Consider the following 19,549-nt stretch of genomic DNA (forward strand, 5'->3'; position numbering starts at 1 on the left):
TGTGGCTACACAGCCAGCGAGTGAATTATTTAGTACGCGACCTAATCTGAAAATTTGACCTGTGTGCAAGCTCTTGTAAAGGAAGAAGCCGAGACTAATTGGGGGAACTGATAATGCGACGAAGCAAATATGGCGTGACGCGTATAAGGGTCCACGAGACACATTCAGGTGAGACATAATTTACTTCTAGATCTAGTCGGTAATTGCAAGGTTTCAACGTTGCTCCGTGCGCGTGTCTACCACGCGAAACAAAGACAGGTGACTGTATTAATTCTAATTAAACCGTCCACGCCTCATGCGTGGATACAGTGAATTTAATGTTTAAACACTACAGAATGTACAAATCGTGAAGCATATTACATGCCCAGTGTAAAATTCTCCATAAATCCGAGAAGGTGTTTTATGTATATTACTCGCGACTTTGTGCAATAAAAGCTCGGAGATGCAAAATCAATCTGGAATTAAATGGTGATTATCGCTTAGGATGCTTTAATGGCGAAATTAGCATATCAGATGCTGAGAAGTGAAAATACAAATCGTAAGGCTAATAGGTCTCGTTACGCAAGTGGATCAGACGGTATGCAGCAAGTAATCGGGATTTGGCTGTAATTAATTTAGCACCACGTTAGATAGCTTATCTCGTAATTCATGAGAAAGTTTCGAGATAATGTCCATGAGGTTAGTTACCTCGGTAGGGCCGCCAAGAGCCCATACGATCACATTTCCAGATACAATGGCGGCTCCACGGACAACTGGGTTGCAATAACTAACCCCGGCCAAGGCGAATTGCACGCGACCGTCTGTTTGTTTTGTGTGCCTTAACACTTTGGCCAGGACACTTCCGCACTGCGGTAAACAGACCGGCTTTAAATTAAAAGTATAACCCAGAATCCGGGGTAGAACCGGTAAACATATCCCGAAAGATCCACTTGGATCCTCCGGAATTCATTCCTCGCCCATGAATCAACGATCAAAGCCAGTCAGTCGCCAAAGGCTCTTTATGAAAACATGGAATAATTCAAATTTCAATCGATAAACGAATCATATGAATTTCATTGGCAAACTATCCTCGCAATTTCACTATCGGCAGTTTTCATTAACACACGAAAGTTCTTCGCGAGTGTAAAATATTAATATTGATGATAAAATTGGATCCATCTGCAGAATGCACCGATATGTGCGGTATAAAGAGAAATAAAGATAGGACGCTATAGACACGTTGTGGTGAACTGTCAAATCCGAGAGCGACTCTCATGGCTTACCACACGTCATTCAGCCAGCTGTTTTGACAAACAGTCGAAAGATTCGCAATCGAGCGTCTGCTATCCAACTGCTGCGCTTGTCTTTGGTCAAGCAAAGCTCATTTTTGGAACAGTGACGAGACGTCGTCCTGTAGATCCCACCATGTGATAACAATAATTAATCTGACGGACCATTCCGAGGCCTCGGCTTCCAATCACGCTTTCTCACTGTTGCATGACTAATTTTGGATGTCACTGATCGATAGTCTCACAGGAATGTGTCCAGCAGCCCAGTCCAGCTGGCGTACAGCATTATAGTTTCCAATTCAAACTTCTCTAACCTGCAATTCCCTATGGACAAATGACGAAATCTACTGCCCAATCTTCAACGATATCAAGGTTTACCAATTTATTCATAACTGACATTTACTGATGAAATGAACCAAAATGCAATATTATTTGTTCGTTTCCCTCCAAATAGTTCTACTGCTCTATATGTTTCTCTATTTTGACCCAAGAAAAAAGAACAAGTTTAAAGGCTTTCACCGTGATGGCATTTCTGTCTTCATTGGATTTATTAATCCCACTGTGTGCTGCATGGTAATTATAATGAGAGGAAAGTGGTTTTACTCATGAATAGTCAGCCGGGAAAAGCACGGTACACATAAGGAAGAGAGTTGAATAAACTGTTAGATCTTTCCTAGAGAAATGCAGCCCCCGATGTAAAGCTGCGTTTGTGCCAGTTGAGGAATATTCCTCAGTTGTCTTCGTGCTAGATATGCGTCGTAAATATGTAAAGCGTTAAAACGATACCCCTAGGGAGTATAAGAGGTGGGAAGTATAGCAGTTGTATTAAATATGCCGTTTCGTAAACGTGAACGACGATGGCTATATACATATAATATCAGTTAAGTTATGCGACTGAAGATATTGGAATTTACGAAGAATTAAATTAATTTTTTCCATCTGGACTATCCTTGGGAGCACTGATTTGTACTTTCTACCTTCGGAATAAGCATGGAATTATTATAGGGTCAGTTGTATGCGTTGATTTTAACTGACAATGGGGCACACAATATTCTGGTCGAGGCAAAGTAAACACTCTCGAGTTGCACATTTCGCTGAAATATTTATAACTATAAACGCTGAATACGTGTAGCAGCCCTAGGCTAACATTTTGCCTCATTAAGGAAAATGCTCCCGTACAACTTTTCACGCGTGACAAACTAAAAACTAGGACAGACTAAAAGCTCCTGATATTTTTCGTATGTTTTTCGTCCCACATTTACGATTCCTTACGACCTGCTTCTTTATCGGAACGGCAGCATATTGAGAGAGAAAGAAAATAGACAAAAGCTTATCGAGACAGCAACTCTTTCATATTCAGTCGCATTTGGTCGTTTTGGTCCTTTGGGTAGGGTAGGTGGTGATAAGGGAGAGGAGCGACAGATGAGCCCATTGTGTCAATTATTCGAATTAATCATGTGCATTTAGGACACTTATAGAGGAGACCTATAGCTATGCATGAATACTACACAAGCTGGACTTTTGCTCGTGGAATTACCGCAATCTGAGCGTTGAGGGAGGGGAAGGAGTATATATGCAGTAAGATGGGTACCAGCTACATATGAAAGGGACTATCAAAACTTGGCAGACACTCGGGGAACAATCCCCACGCGCGCGGACGTGCCGACACATTCAACTTGTGGCCTGATTGGAGCTTCAAGACTGCTAAGTAAATACGCAAAATCATTTTCGCTGCGTTTATCAGACGCTAAGTAAAAACGTGACCATCAACGTTTTCCCACAGCCCGACCATTAAGTCTTGAATTGAACGAAGCGAATGAGATGCTGCCGTTCGCGTTCTGATATAACGAGAATGCCACGTCGAAAGAGTTGATTGTGTTATTCCTATTTAATAGACTCTCGTCCTTAATTATAGCTGAGAATACGAAACCGATGCTTTCCATGCCCATTAGAATATCTTTGAAATGTGATCTAATTTACGCCATGTATAACAAGATCGTTAACAAAAAATTAATTATTTCAGTCCACATCGCAATTTTCATTTAAGAGTATTCTAAACAACAGTTTCTTAACAAACTGAAGAGGATGGTTATTGTATTTGCAACTTTGCGAAATTGGAAAAATGGAGAGGCATAATTATAATGTTATTGTGAAAGGAAATTTTGAGTTAATGGAGATTACTCGAGACGTTATTTCAAGTTCCTCGAGCCAGATCAATTAAAGTTCCTTCTAACCAAACGATTCGTAATAGCTCAGCTTTAATATCATTGTTCCATTTTAAAGGCGCTGCAATACTCTCGACTTCCAATAACCTCCTGCCTGTTTCAGTTCTCAAAATTAATAATGAGGTTAGTCCGATGTCTACATTTATTGAAGGCCGTTAGGAAAGTAGTTGAAAATTAATTACGAGATACCTAGGTACATCGCTTCAAGAACTTTTAGAGACTGGTAAACTCTCGAACAACTGGTAGGCGCTCCTCGATAGTTTTAGGACTTTTTGGAACACATAGATACAAGTACACTGATTGCCAGTATACATACTTACATATACCAAACGTATACGTCAATAGTGTAGTGTTGATTTAACCAGAACCAATTGTTTAGCGTTATCTCTTCAATAATTGGAGAACTCGATTTAACGAGGGCAACTTCTTCCCATTGTTTTGTGCTAATGTATAAGTAGGAGAAAAATATTATTTTAAATGTTGTTTCTTTATTTTTTATTATTCGACTCTCTGATAATAAATTTCAACCGCTCAATACCACCTCCTTTTTCACGGAGCAATATTTTATACACGGTTAAGGAAGTGCAGAGCATTTGAAATTTGAAGATTTACGATCGCTCTGAAAATCTCCATGTATGATCCATAAAAGATTTATCTTAGCAAAGAATTTATTGACTCTTTAAGAAAAAAAGTAAAATAAATAATTTTACCTCGGTCACACACATTTGTACAGGACATCATTTGCATGATAATCAAGTTAAAAATCATATTTCAATAGACAGGATCATTCTAATTGAAAAGGCCTCGACTATTTTCCAATATTTATCGGAATATGAAACTTTCTTCGTGGATTTTGGTAAAATATGTTTATTATATAGAGCAGGATCTTACAGCTTCCCCATTCGATTACTTAAACACACATATGCACTTTCCTTGAATTGGTATCTTCCAAAACGAGAGACCAACTGATAATAATTTGCCTTCTGCTCAGAGAGATTCCCAAGAGACTCGTGTTTCCTTGGGAGTCTCAGCTACATGAACTATACACAAATTTATGTCTTCCCTCCATTTAGCCTACATGAACATAACATATCCGGCTATTCCCCATCGAATTTTCATAGCTCGTGTTAAAATCTGAGTACAGCCAACAAAATTATCGTGTCATCTCTATAATGTTTATCACACATAAAAATTTGTCAATAATATAAGAACGCATTATGATTTTACATAAAATATTTTAATCGAATTGTTTGTTGCAAATAGCAGATAAAGCAATGCTGCCATATTTGCATATTTCTTGCAAGCGTCAACATGATTGCACAAGTTTGATCGAAATATCGCTATCAACTCGGAATACGAAACATATTGCGATAGACGCCACAATTTTGTGGTCAACGTCCCCATAAATACATATTTACTAATTCCATCTAATACTCGTTTATAGCACATCTATATCCCGATTGATATAAGAGTACTGGCAATTAGCAAACAATAAATTTGGCAGGATTAATGTCTTGCGAATATTATAAATTCAATATTGCCCAATAAACCCATGTAAATTTAACTTTTTAATAAAAATTGACGTTATTTGTTTATGGATACAGCATTGCTACAACGAGCAATTATAGGGTAATTATCGATATTTAATTGAACTTTATGTAGACAATAAAATGAAATTAAACGAATCAACGTTAATAAAATGTGGAAACACATATGAAACTTAATGTGCAGAGAGTACTAATTGCTTAAATTTTTTTTAGTTAAGCAGGGCATCGGAACATGGCTATTCCGCATTAAGCAACTTTAGAGAGATAAAGCACCGACGCGGTAATTTGGATTTTAGCTGGTATAATTACTTTACAAAAGCAGCAACTTAATATGCTGCCTCTCGGAGATTGGGTGCGAGAAATTCAGTGTGAATTTTCTGGATAGTAGTGGTGGTAGATGATACGGTACTGTCAAAATATTCCTACCGTTGAGCAATATACAGCAGGAGGCATTCGCAACATTCAGATTCTACTTGGCTAACATGCGCTCTATGCTCCAATTAGTACACGTACTTATTATCCAAGCTATAATCCCACAGTTATTTAAAATCCTCAGCTCCCTGCTTCCCATGAAATGCTTATATTATTGAAAAAGCTGGAATTTTCAAGTGACCTCAAAAACTTGGAAAGCATATGCTAAAATTATGCTCATACAATGTCTCTATTATAATTTTCATTCCATTAGAATGTTCAAACATGTATTGGCTAAACATTTTCTCACGCCTTCCTTCCAGTGTAACTGTATAAATTGAAATTCGAAATTGTTAACATTACTCCCTTTTAATTTTATCTATTTCTGCATCGGTGAACTTAGTCAAATTAACCGACTGACACGTGTATGAATACTGAAATGTAAATGATGAATCTAATATTTGAAAATCTAGTAAATCCTCATGAATACTATATCGATGTTATGTATTTGTCGAATAATGTTTGTCGGGGCGCACATTTTAGTCACGATTAGCTGTTTAATGGCTCGAACGAAGTTTATTGGAAGTTTGAATTATTGCACCTTTGCTGTTTGACGAAAGTAACTCAGGACGAGACACTTGGACAGGAAAATTTCTACAGCGTTGAATATTAAGCATAATCTGTAATGGGCTTTGTAATACGATTGCACTTAACTATAATGTACGAAGAGCGGCGCCGCCCGTGGTCTACGCCCTGTTAATATGGGCCAACGTCATTTAAACGAACACTAAAAGCACGCCTAGGTGAGTACGCGTTAAATTACAAAACTGAACTTATATATATATATATATATATATATATATCCTGTTTAAAATTACGTAAGACCAGAAGCATGAAATTCTCCTTCATAATGTATGAATATACCAAAAACTTCTTGATCACCCCGAAAACAACGAATTAACTGACTATATCAAAGACTGCAAAATAAGAATTGCACATATTATAGTATAACTATGCTCATTTTGAATGTATTTGAAAATTAGTTTAATAAATTCCTACCAGTCAGTAATATAGTGAAAATGTTAATTTTTTTATTATAAGTGATATGAATGAAATAACTTATTTAATAACTTTCTGGAAAAAACTTAACGTCTTTTGTAATCAACTAATTTTATCAATCATTTTATAGACACCTTGTGCAACGCGTTAATATCTAAAGATAAATTTATATACTTTTTTTATGGAAATAAAAACAAAACCTTGGTAATATATAAAAGAAGAACTCAGGTTCGACACTTTAATATATACGTAACGGAATAGATTTTTGAGAAAGAGAAGCACCGTAAAAATTGCTATACCATGAAGTATTGTAGTATATTTTTGCTAGTTTGTCAGTTAATCGTATTGTTGGTATCAGCGAGTGAAATGAGAACTGGACGTTATGTTCTACCTAGAGAACGCACCACAACCACTGAAACACCATTAGACGATGTTAAGATTGTGCCCGTAACTTTCACAAAGTTTCATTTTCTCATTCCAGTTAATGAGACGCATAATACACCTTTTATCGTTAGTGGTTAACAAATCTTTAAACTATGTAAAATAAATAAGAAAATTATAAATTGCGACCAATTTAATCAAATCTATATTGCGTAATGAACACACATGCTTAATAATAATTTAATATAGGGCTAAAAAAAATGTATATATAATGTAAGATATTATTAAAATTAAAAAATAAAAGCTCCGATGCGAATAGTGTCATGTACAATAAAATATTTTGCGATACGATTACAACCTTGAAAGTTTTATTTTTCCTTTTGTCAGTAAGACTAACATCAAATGAAGTGAAATTAATAATGTGGATATGTCCGGTAATTCATTGTTAAAAAACATTGTCAATGGAAAATTAAGCGCGTACGGCCTGTAACTACTGTTGGTACAGTTGTCACAACTGAACAAACAACTGCAGTTGTATGACCGGATGTCAAAATTGAATCAGTAAAGTTAGTTTAAGGAAAGTTAATGGTTTGTAGAAAAGATAGGATCGGATACCTCTTGCATTTTTATTTTTATTTATCGTAGTCTTTGCAATAGTAAAAGTTGAGAGTTTGGGGAGATAAACTTTAAAAAATTGGTGCCAATACATAGTTTCCCGTTGGTGCGAAATGGTTATCAGAATGTTAACCTTGTCTTCGCAATATTAACCTTTTTCGCTATTTAGAGAGAACCGATTAAATTTAATTAAGGTAATCATAATTAAGTAATGGTACCAATCTGTGCAGAATATAGATAATTATTTGGATATTACCTTTAAACTTGATAAAATAATATTACTAGTACAAGTCATTAATGTAAAGCCATAAAGTTTTAACGTGATATCTGAATAATTTTCTATATTCTGCAAAGGTTGGAATCACTACTTCATTATTATTAGCTTAATTAAAACTGGTCGACTCTCGCTTTTCCTATTATATATCTAAACTGCAACCTAACAAAGTGAAGAATAAATAGACTCACACACTAATATTAAAAGCAGTAATTAAAGAAAATTCTGAAATTTTTAATAAAGTCCGTATTGCAAAATATATACGAATAAATCTTCCCTCGTCAATATAAACATACCTATTTCTTACAAAAATCTAAATTTAATAAAGTTTTCAATGTTATAAATATAATAAAATCTTATATTGGTTTGTATTTTATGTAAAAGAAAATCTCCGGAATATAAAGAAATTTTATATTGACGTGAAGCTATCGGTATTGTTATTATTATATACATATGATTGTCGATATTATATGCTGTTTGTATGTATGCATATTAAATTAGTTCCGCTTATAAACTTCTATTATGTTTAAAAATAAAACAAAATAATACAAGATTTGTAGTTTAGTGATAAAGCCGGACTTATCGCTTGGAATGCTGGGAGATATTGCATGTTCTGTCGAATCCAACAGGGTATATTTTGCAGACTTTTCGATCCGCCTGTAATATAATGCAGGAATAGGGAGAGATGAAGGTAAATCCTCGTTAGCAGCGTGGTCGTTCTTGCGAGAACGCGGAAAATGGAAAATGGGGAATCGAATCGTTCAAAATTACATGGAGCCGCGTGCCAGTTTTGCTCAGCTATCCCTTCCCCATTCCATCTCCTGTTCGATATGAAATCGAATGTTGATATCTTTCTGAATTTGTCAGCGAGTTAAACGTACCGCTTCTGTCGTTATTTTCTATCAGTTTTTAATTCCGTTCTACTCAAAAAAATAGAGTACATTTAAAGACCTGTAAATGGAGGTTTTTACTTATATCTATAATTCATTTTTATCAGAAGCACTTTTCACATTGTAAATAAAAAGTTTTCTTTGCAAATCCATAAAAATGAATTCTTAAACCAGGCAAAATTATTTCAATCAATCAAATGCATGAAATAATGCATGAATTTGGAAATACCTAAAACTTGTTATATTAATCTTCAGCTTAATATTTTTAAATAATGTTGGTTATGCTTTTTACTCTTATGTCTCTCTTCTCTATAGCATCTGTTAACAATGTCTTACTCTTGATTTCATGTTTTTTGGAGTACTATAAACTAATAATCATTTTCTTCGATGATGTTTTTAAAACTCAGTAGGCTGTTTTTCTTAACAATGTTTACTGTGTAAAACGTACAAATAGACCTTTCAATATAATTTTTCCACTGATCACGTGTCTTTTCTTTTAGCCTTGTGTCCCACTAATTATCACTCGCATCAATGATTATAGTATAACATGACACACCTTCCATCTTCCCCTCCCTCAGAATAGACGAAAGCTTATTCCCATATACTATTACACCGGGACAATAACTCTCACAAAATAGAACTAACAGATTTTAAGAATATATTAAGTCTTGTACAGCAAACTTATAAGCATATATAAAATGAGGGAAGCTTGTTTAAAGAATATAAGCATATGTTTGAATTGCCTAATTAAAATACATCACAGAGTAGATTAATTAATATGCAAAATCAATAATTGATCTACCAACATCTACTCAAAAAGCTATTATCTTGTGTTAATTTATGGATTTGCATTGAAAATTAAATCGTAGGAAACTGTCATATAAAAGGCAAGACAAATTACTAACAAGTTTAGAGAAAAATTAATCTTAACTTGAAAAAGTAAGGAGGATATTGATAGGCAATATGAGACTCTGGTATTTTGTTTTTGTGGTGTGTCTTTTAGTAAATACTATTACAAATGCAAAACCAACAGTGCCACAAGGCGAAGATCCGCATAATATTAAACGACGATACGCTATATTTAAAAAAAAGATTCCTACCACTACACCGGAGCCAGATTATGTTAAAATAGAATACTTGCACTAAAGCCTTTTGACATTACAAACTACTTCTAACGAAGTAGTCAGTGGGGAAAAGTTTGTAGATATAGGTATATAAATGGAAGATATCAATTTTTGTGTAATGCAATAAATTTGATATTAATGTAATTTTAAATCACATACGTTTATAATGAAATCGAATAAATAAATCAGGTTATTCGAATAATTCCCTTAATCTTTTTATTTTTACCATACATTTCAAATCTGAAAATAATTTATAAGTATTTATGTTTTTAAGGAAAATCTATATATATATATATATATTCAGTGGAGAAATTAAGCATTTTTGGATAGTTTAATAAAAGCGATTTAAGAATAATGGAAATGTCTCATAAATTCTTTTAATTTGCAATGCGAGCGATATTCGATAAGAGATTGTAAATACTCATTTTATTCACTTTTAGTTTATATTTGGTAGGTATTTCAAAAGGAAAGAGTATATATAAAATTATAGACATCTCATCTATTTATCATTTTTTATGTTAATTATATTACTGCAATGTAATAGCAGTAAAAAACATAGAGATAGGATACATAATTCCCTACTAATTGTTTTTTAATTATAAATTGTTTAGAACAGGTTGATTCAGGCAATCCCTCTCAAATACTTGACTGTAATTGACAAATTTATGTGCGGTCGTTAGATCATCGTATAGTATCGGTTTGTAGGTGCATACGTTAAATTGATGATCGATGTCTATAGCAATATTAAGGAACATCAATAGGCTGCAAAATGATAAGAGCTAATAACGAGCTGTAAAATCAATTAACTATGACAAGAGTAACGTTTAAATAATATGTAACTCGATTAAGAACAAATAATTAAGTAAGTCTACATAACAAATCCATAGCTATAGGGAATAAAAAAATTCAGTATACAGAAAGTATTTATTCTAATACAGTTAAAACTAATTTCAGATATTAATTGATTTACAGAGCGTTTCAAAAGATATCTTTATATGGTACACATACAATTTTGTCCATTATCTTGTACCTTATCTTCAATGCTTTTCAAAACTAAATTCATTTTTATTTAGTCATGGTCATCGATCATCAACGCCCTGTTTAGAATTTATGCACGTATGTTTTAATCCTGACAGTATCAAACTTGCAGTGATTTATCACGAACATTACTGAAAGATATCTGTCACTTGATAGCATTTTAACAATATTACTGAAATATTTCTGTCGTTAGGGAAGTCGACTTTCATTGGCTCTTGATCTTGATAACGAAGGAGGAAGCAAATCTATATAGTAGCCATCAAAGGAGATTAATCGGAAGGTCAATGATAATGGATATAATAAAATACGGATATTACAGCTCTTGTGTACTATACGCATAAAATACTTCCTTATTAACCTGAATATTGTCACCCAATACGTGTATAACCCACATCTCAACCACTCACATTTCCTTTATCCTTATTTATTCGAATTTTTAATATTCTAAAGAAAGAATAAGCTACTTTTAGAATTAAGGCTTAGCAAGCTCCTTAGGGTACTTTACATAAATAAATATTACAACAGGAAGTGGCTATAACAGAAATTACGTATTTATTCAAAAGAAAATCTCGGTCTCTCCTAGAATTTTCGCGAAGAACTTTTCAGATTTTACCGATAGCTCTCGACGAGAAAATCATTCAGAGCTCAATTTTCCTGAAGATTTTTTGTCGGTTTAAAAATACTTATATGTATAGAAGAAGGATTTTCAACGGTAAAAATGCAGATTTTCCACGTTCAGGTGAATTTAGTTTATTCAACACTAGTGCTCTGGTCGCATTAAGTAGCTGGAAATGATTCTTCCCCATAGATGCGGTTAAATCGACAATCCGTTCTGCCCTTCTATTTGGTCAACTAGTTAAATAATCCACGTGAATTTGCGTTATCCCCCTTCTATGATAACAACTAAATATGTTACTTTAACTTTTGCGAAAAGTCATAAAAGTGACTAAAAAGCTCGTAAAACGAAATAAGGGGAAGGGGGGCACTCGATAAAACGTTATTCGTTCCTATACAGCGAAAATATTGAAAGTGCCCAGTGAAATCATACTTTTCCGATGCACTTACCCAAACACGCGTTTCTATTTCCTCGTAAAAGCGCCGTTTCGAGCTTTCGGCTCAGCCCAGCCTTCTATTTATTTTCCCTGACTGTTACTCACGTCCGCGAATTCGCGAGAATCCGTTGTTGATTCTGGATCAAGTATCGGACTGAAAATTTCACATCCCTCAAACTTCATTCTTTTAATACAATATCTGCAACCCTTTCTCCAATTTTTCACGAAAAATACTGATTTTCTTTGATAAATAAAAGTGTTATAGTGCATATATGCACGAATGCGGTATATCGTTAAGTGCTGCTTATCCTATCCGAATTTTCATTTCGTTTCATTTTATTATTCGAGGAATATTCCACTGTTAGTCGTTGAATTGAATATTAATTAAACTGAATATATAATTTTATAGACCATATGTGGCGCTACTCCTGCTAATACCATGAGTCTTGAATGTACTCCCCTAAGATTATATAATAGAGTTCAACTTTTGCCTCTTATTTTAATTCAATGTTATCAATCAGTATTTCGCATAGCTTTTTTTTTATTATTTTAATAGTTGACACTTAAAAAAAGTCCGTGTTGTTTTTATATGGTTTTGATATAAGTTTATTGTATCAGTTGTCAAGTTTATTACCTGAGGATAGAGTCTTGTTTCGCGAAAGAGCCATTATTCACCGATTCTTCCGACCTCGTATATCAGTTTGGAGAATTTGTAATGTAGCGCGGGGTATTGCCAGGCTACACGGAACTTCCGTGACGAGGGTTTAAATCTCGATAAGACGGTCACACGATTTCGCGTGCTACCGACTTCCGATCCAACCTAAGAATTTAACAGCGATCAGTAAACGTTAAGTGTCAAGCCATTTTATACTACATGATCTGACTTTTATTGTCCCTTATTCATCTCCTTATTATCCCAAATTAATTAACAAAGCATCTCCTTTACTACTTGTGCATTTATATGATGAATGTGTTTATCAACTTGATAATAAATATTTTTGAATTTCTGTATTTTCTTTCATATCTTTAATTACTTGCCCCTTTTGATGTTAAATCGTAATTATTATACGATCATATTCATTTTGATGAATATTTATGTCTGGTACATTTTGACCGCTACTAATTTTTGATTAAGCTGTAAAGGTATCATGGCTGAAAGATTATCCGAAAAAATGATTACCAGAAGTTTCTTGTGTAGCGATGGATTTTACGTATTTATATGTAATACTGTTTTATCGTGTTATAATTACGTTCGTATAGGAGTCGCGGTTAAAAGTTTGACGGTACATCGTACATAACGAATTCCGCGGTAAGCACCTAATCCCCTTCCTCGAGGTGCTCATTATTGGCCGTTCCAACCACAAGAATTAACTTTGGAAATTGAGCAACTTCCTCGATGGCGTCCTTCATAAGTCTTTGACAATTACCACTTTCATTAAAGAAAGAAACTCCCAGCGAAAATTCACTCTACTTTGCGAATTTGTTCTTTGAATCCTTCTTTAGTTCTTACAAAAGTTTTGTCCAAACTTTTTAATGATCATAAAAAATTTAATCAATTTTTTATTGTACAGAGGCATTACCTTTTTTCGTTTTCAATGAGCAAATCAAATCTGAAAATTGTTGCAAATTGGTTTTTCACAACTGGATCGATAAGTGGCAATATTTAAATAATCCTGCAGTAATCCACCATTGACCACCAGATAATACGCGACGTGCAATTTCGAAAAACGGTTTGAAAGTTGTTTCTAGAATCGCTAGAAGGGTTTACAGCTGTAAATATCGATATAATACTCTCTTATCTGTAATTGGTTATTTTATACAAGAAAATTGAAATTTTTTCTGAAACGAAAAATATAAATGATCGATGTCAATGGCCAGTCTCCTATTGTTGAAATAACGATTGAAACTATAAAGGATATATGTATATATAAGCGAACATTCTTACCTATACATCTAAAGCACACATATTAGTAATAAAAAATTTTTGTTGTCACTGTTGCTGCTGTTGTTCCAGTCTAAATAGAGAAAAAATTAATTTCTCTACAGTATTTTATTTAAGATTAAAGCTATCGTTAAGATTTTATCGACTGCGAAAAATAATTGTTTAATAGAAATATAAAAAAATATAATAATTAATACTGAGAAATAACTTAGAAAGTTCTTTTATTTGAAATAGCTGTAAAACATGCAACGATGATGAAAGTGTTAAGATTAGCGAAATTGAGATAAATATCTAGAGTGAACGGGTTTATAGGATATGGATGAATTCGATCCGGTCAGTGTTTGGTTAATTTACGGTGATTCGTTGTGTTGTAAGTTTCTCTCTTTTTGCACAATTCTGTGGAATTCTAGCTGGCGGTAGCTTGTAGCGAATTGCAAATTCACAGGGTACCTAGTGAAGACATTGCGACGAACCAGAACAAGACTACCGAGCGTTCTTGCTGCATTGACCTAGCAATGTCAACTCCGTATTTGCATTCGCTGAAAACGCCCCACGACACTCAAACGTTCCATGACATCGGACTATTTCCCCAAACGTAAAACGTCAGGCGCAGGCTATGTCGCCCACTCTCATTTCAACGAAGAAAATTCATCTATATACAAATAGATCCGAGTATCGAACAACAAAAAAATCTGTTAAGCCGTATCTTGAATGGAAATGCTGCGTCAGTGTCTCGTTGCTTTGCAATCATTCGGAAGTCTTTCTATTTGAAAAGTGACATTTGACATTCGACATAAAACATGACAGTGAAAGGGACAAAAGTAAAAATTAAGTAAAAGCATTTATTTCCTTACCTCCAAGTCTGCTTATTTTTACAAGTGATTACAAAAATCTTGGAGAACAGATGGCAATTTACTTGAATGCTTTGGCATTTCCTTGTCTGATTTTAAACCCTGCTAATCAAAATATGAAAAAGCACGGATATCACCAATATCGTCCCCGAAAATTATTATAGAAGATGATCGAATATCCGGATTTTATATAAGAGGGCGAAACTTTTTCTGATGGCATTTTCGTCAAAGTACCTTTATCAAACATAATAGCATTCTTTATGTTCCATATTTCAGACTAATTGATAGTTACAATTGTGTCCTACATTGAATAGAGTATTAAAAAAGGAGATAGTAAATACTTCGAAGGAAAACTTGTATGAAAAGTAAAGAGGTAGGAAAATGCTAAATGGAGAATTAGTGATAAATGGATTATTAGTGGGATTTGTGGAGTTAATGGAATTATTGGCATTATTGGTTAATTAATAGAATTATTGGATTATTGGATAGTAGGACTGAAAGGTAGCGGTGAAGAAAATGAAGAGTTGACGAGGATCGATAGGAAGCAGATTGTTAAGCCGGGAATTAGTATTATTGCGATAGGATTGGGCTGTAGGCGAGATGAGGAATCTTCGCAATTCCAAGTCGAACAACACGGGTGTCCTCGTCGAGCTTCATTTTGGCATAGGTAGGAATATGCATGCATGCATCCCTATTTACCTATTTGGCTAGGAACGCCTTGTGTGTTCGTCAGAGGCATAAATGCCCGTCGTATAATGTAAATTCCCGTGACATTGATGAAATCAGGGGAAAACAGACAGACAGATCCATTAAGGAATATGTGCACCACACAAAGGCTGCCACAAAGGACTCAGCCTCGAAGTATATGCAAATCGTCTTATTGTCTTGCCATGCTTCACCACTGCCTACCTTCCTTCACCAACGCATGGTCCGATGCTTCTCCTTTACATGTGCACTCGGTGCTACTAACCATTTAACGTTAATAATTTTAATACCTTTAATCCCCTATTAACGCTAATACATCGATACCGCTAATTCCAAATTTAACATTTATATCAACACGTTTACCTTTCACTTCCACATCTGTTATTTCACGCTCGATCCAAACATCAATCTATATCGTCTAATGATGAAAATTCAAAGGAGTAGAGTTTTCAGTTCGGGAGCCCTGTATATATGACCCTGTGGGCGGCGCCACAGGCATAATAACGCTTAGTTCTACCACACAATTGATTAGTGTTTACATCAGATTTGCTGGTGAGGGACGAGTCGTTATCTTTGGAAATTGATAAATTTGGACTGGTTGAACGACAGACAGAGTGATGGAAAAAAGGTTATAAAACTGTAGCAAGTGGAGGATAGAATTGAAGAAACGAGTATATGGGAAATAAACGGCTTCATTGTCCCATTAAAGAGCTTGGTTGGCAAGTAACGACGACCCTGATTGCCGAGCAGTTTCTTTCGCGGCTGGCGTTCATCCAAGTAAAAAAATACTGCCGTCATCTCTACTGCAGTATCACAAAGCTACCGGAAGTCACTACATTTCAGTCGGCAACATTACCTGCTTTTTCTCTTCTTCCTTTTACAATCTTCTCCAATCTTCATCCCCTTCTTCCTATGCTGCCCGTACACATTAACGCCCTCTAAAGAAAGCCTCAAAGTAACGGAAATATAAGCGATAGTGGAGCAAAGCTACCCCACTATTTTACCCATCCCAACCATTGGAACTCACTTTTCTTCTCAGACCGTTGAAATTTTTTCAAAGGGAATGCAATGCGCCTGAAGATGACATTCCATGCTATCCAAGACCCTGTCATTCTTACCAGATACTAACCTTTATATGTATATACGTTGTTCTACCTTCAAAGTTTGATTCATTTATCGATTATATTCGACCATTTGGAAATTTCCACGCATTGTTAGTCTGCGCTTAAAGCGATCTTCCTGTTAAATGACAAATTGCTTTTGATAAGGGAAAATTTCGGTATTTGATAGAAACCTCGCTAGATTCGTTCCGACAATAAATTATACTGCCAGAGGTTGAAGGTAAATCCTGTGTCATTTTTAAAGAGATCTTATCCCTCGCGATGCCGTTTATTATCTTTTTATACGTGTATAATACTATTTTGGTACGCGCGATTGCTCTGAAAATAGAATTGCATGGATTCTGAAAAGAAGAGCAAGCTTTGTATGAGTCAAAATCAACGTGGGAAACGATTACTTCCTATTTTCGTTGCAAGGTATTGATATTCTCCCCTCGCCTCTTCTTTTGCCATTGCCCCCATCTCGCGTTAGAATAATTTTCCCGTTGATGAAAATGAAAAATTCTAAAAATAAGGATTACAACAATTTATTAGATGATATAATTGAATGAAATTTTTCATGAGATTTTAAATAAAAAAGAATCGTGACAATTTCTAATTATAAGAGTCCTCTGATCCCCCCATTAATAGACACCATTTACGAGAAAACTATTCGTAATGCATTTATTAAGATCAATAATTATTCAAGTCCATAAAGTATTGAAGTTTAGTGACTTATGACTGAAAGGAGGATAAATCTTGAATCGAAAGTTTGTTCAGCTGTGATACAAGCCAATGTGAATACCGGTCAAGCCAAGTATTATCTATATTAGATATTTCGATGAGATATAATATACGTTTCCTCGCATGGATGAAGATATCTCATTCAATTTTATGATATTCAAAATAAATTCTATCAAAAAGTTCATATCCATCACTGTAGAGTAATAGGACCATCTACGTACTTTGTCAAGAAAAGCTATTATGATTCTTATTTGTACCTTCAAATTTTTAGATAAACTATGATCATATCAAAGAAACTTAATCTTATGGTTAGCTTCCATTTAAAGAAAAAAGGCAGGTATCAAAATGAAGTGGGGATTTTTCTTTTTACTGAGATTTTTAGTTATCTTGGAAAACCCAGGTCAATCTATAGCAAGAGTTCCAATTTATACAAAACCTGGCTTCTTTAAAGGATAAATACTTGTTTATCGAGGATATTCAGTTTATCAGTATTCAGGGAAGAGGATACTCAAAAGTTTTTAGTACAGTGGTATCTCGCGAAAGTTTTACCCTTACATCGATAACTTGGAAAAGGTTTGTTCAGGTTATGACCACGTGACTTTTGCTGGATTTCCTTTAGAATAAAAAGAGAGCAGACTACATCGAAGATCAATAAAATTAAAATTAAACTAGGCTATGTGTTGGAAGATTTATTTAAAAAGGTGAAGAAGAAGTGAATAAGTAGAGGGATAAGAAGATGAAAGCGAGTAAAAGTGCGTGAGTCGGAGAAAGAGAGTAATGTTAGTCGAGTGGTCGAAAGAAAAAAATTGCAATGTGTGGGATTTGTTTAAATAGTTGGAGAGATCCCTGTAGCATGTGGGAATTTCTGGTGGTAGTGAATATACCCACATTCGCTTTCTTGGAAGAAGCTTTCAAAGCGGAATGGTTGAAATTTGAAATAGAGATGTGAGAATGGTCGAGCAGTCTCAGCGTGAGATAAGTCCTCTCCTCTTTTGGCACTGGCGTCCCTTTAGCTTCTCTTATATAGCACGTTCCCTTCCGATCCCGTCTAATTTCCGCTTTAATCATCTCCTGATTTAACAGTCACAATCCTTGTTAATATAACGAGTCTCCTGTTACTTGAACTTTAAAACTCCCGCCATTTGCCTTCGGAATAAAAAAAGACCCTTTTTATGCAATCGACCAAAGCTGTATCGATTCACTACATTGACACATACACGTTTAACTATATTATTATATAGGCTACGAATAACGAAAAATATTTTTTCACAATTTTAATTTCAGCCGTTGAAATTTATTACGTAAAATGTAGATATATAACACTATCATATTCAGTTCACACATCTCTCTGCATAGCTTTGTAACTAAAATGAGATGTGCGGTAATAATAATATTAATACAACAGAATGATTTAATTATGTTTGGCCAGCCTCGCGTCAATGACTTAATTTGAATATGGAATTTATTGGTCTTACAGGAGGCTAGGCAGAGATGCAATTTAAACAAACATTTTTGTACTTATTCTATGTCAAACTTGTGCTATCACATTTACGTTACATCAGACATTTATGATCCAAACATTTGAGAGAGTTTCGCGCCTTTCGACTGCATCGTCCCCCAGTAAGTCGTCTAGTTACTCTATTAACGGCAATCGAATAGAATACCTTAGCTCATTTTTGAGCTTTTTCATATCTGGAATAGACAGGCGTCACCATCAGATTTACACTCTCTATCATTCAACCATCGAGAAACTTCTGGCATCCGATTACGTTGCTCTCACAGACTCGTTAGTTGAATCCGCTTGCCCGCAGTGGGAAAATTCAATTTTCGAATTTCCCTTATCGTGGCTTCCACTCACTCACTCGGTAACTCTCCTTACCGAACTTGTCACCTGCTAACAAGACAACTACAGATTTAATTCTCTTAGGTTATATACATCTCTACTTTGCTAAGTCTTATTCTTATTTCGTTATCCATTTGAATTCACCGATGTATTTTCGATAAAAATGACATTTCGTTTTTTTATTATAAACGATATCCACCTTAGAATGTGCATTATCCTTCAAAATAACAAATTGTAATCAGTAAGGGTAAATATTAATTTAAAGCATAACCACCGCCTCTGCTCATGTAATATTCATTATGTGGAGATTTTCATATATTTCAATGATTAGCAACATAATTAGTTGTTTAACTGACTGAATAAATCTGGACTATGTATACGAGAGTATTCAGCTAAACTTTGGAGAAAACAATTCAATAAAATGGTAAATCAATGTCATATGTAGAAATGGTATTGGCCAAACAGGTCAAATTTAGTTCTCTC

At 34.6% G+C, this 19,549-nt stretch overlaps 1 protein-coding gene across 4 annotated transcripts in view; it reads left to right on the forward strand.

Annotated features, from left to right (window-relative positions):
• LOC136776507 (5-hydroxytryptamine receptor-like) overlaps nucleotides 1–19,549 on the forward strand; it is a 110,574-nt gene that overhangs the window by 66,878 nt on the left and 24,147 nt on the right. The gene's annotated exons all lie outside the window — the stretch shown is intronic.

Source organism: Prorops nasuta, unplaced genomic scaffold (genome assembly GCF_024137725.1).
Source record: "Prorops nasuta isolate Cenicafe-Biocafe unplaced genomic scaffold, Cenicafe_Pnas_1.2 PNAS00009, whole genome shotgun sequence".
Lineage (NCBI taxonomy): Eukaryota > Metazoa > Arthropoda > Insecta > Hymenoptera > Bethylidae > Prorops > Prorops nasuta.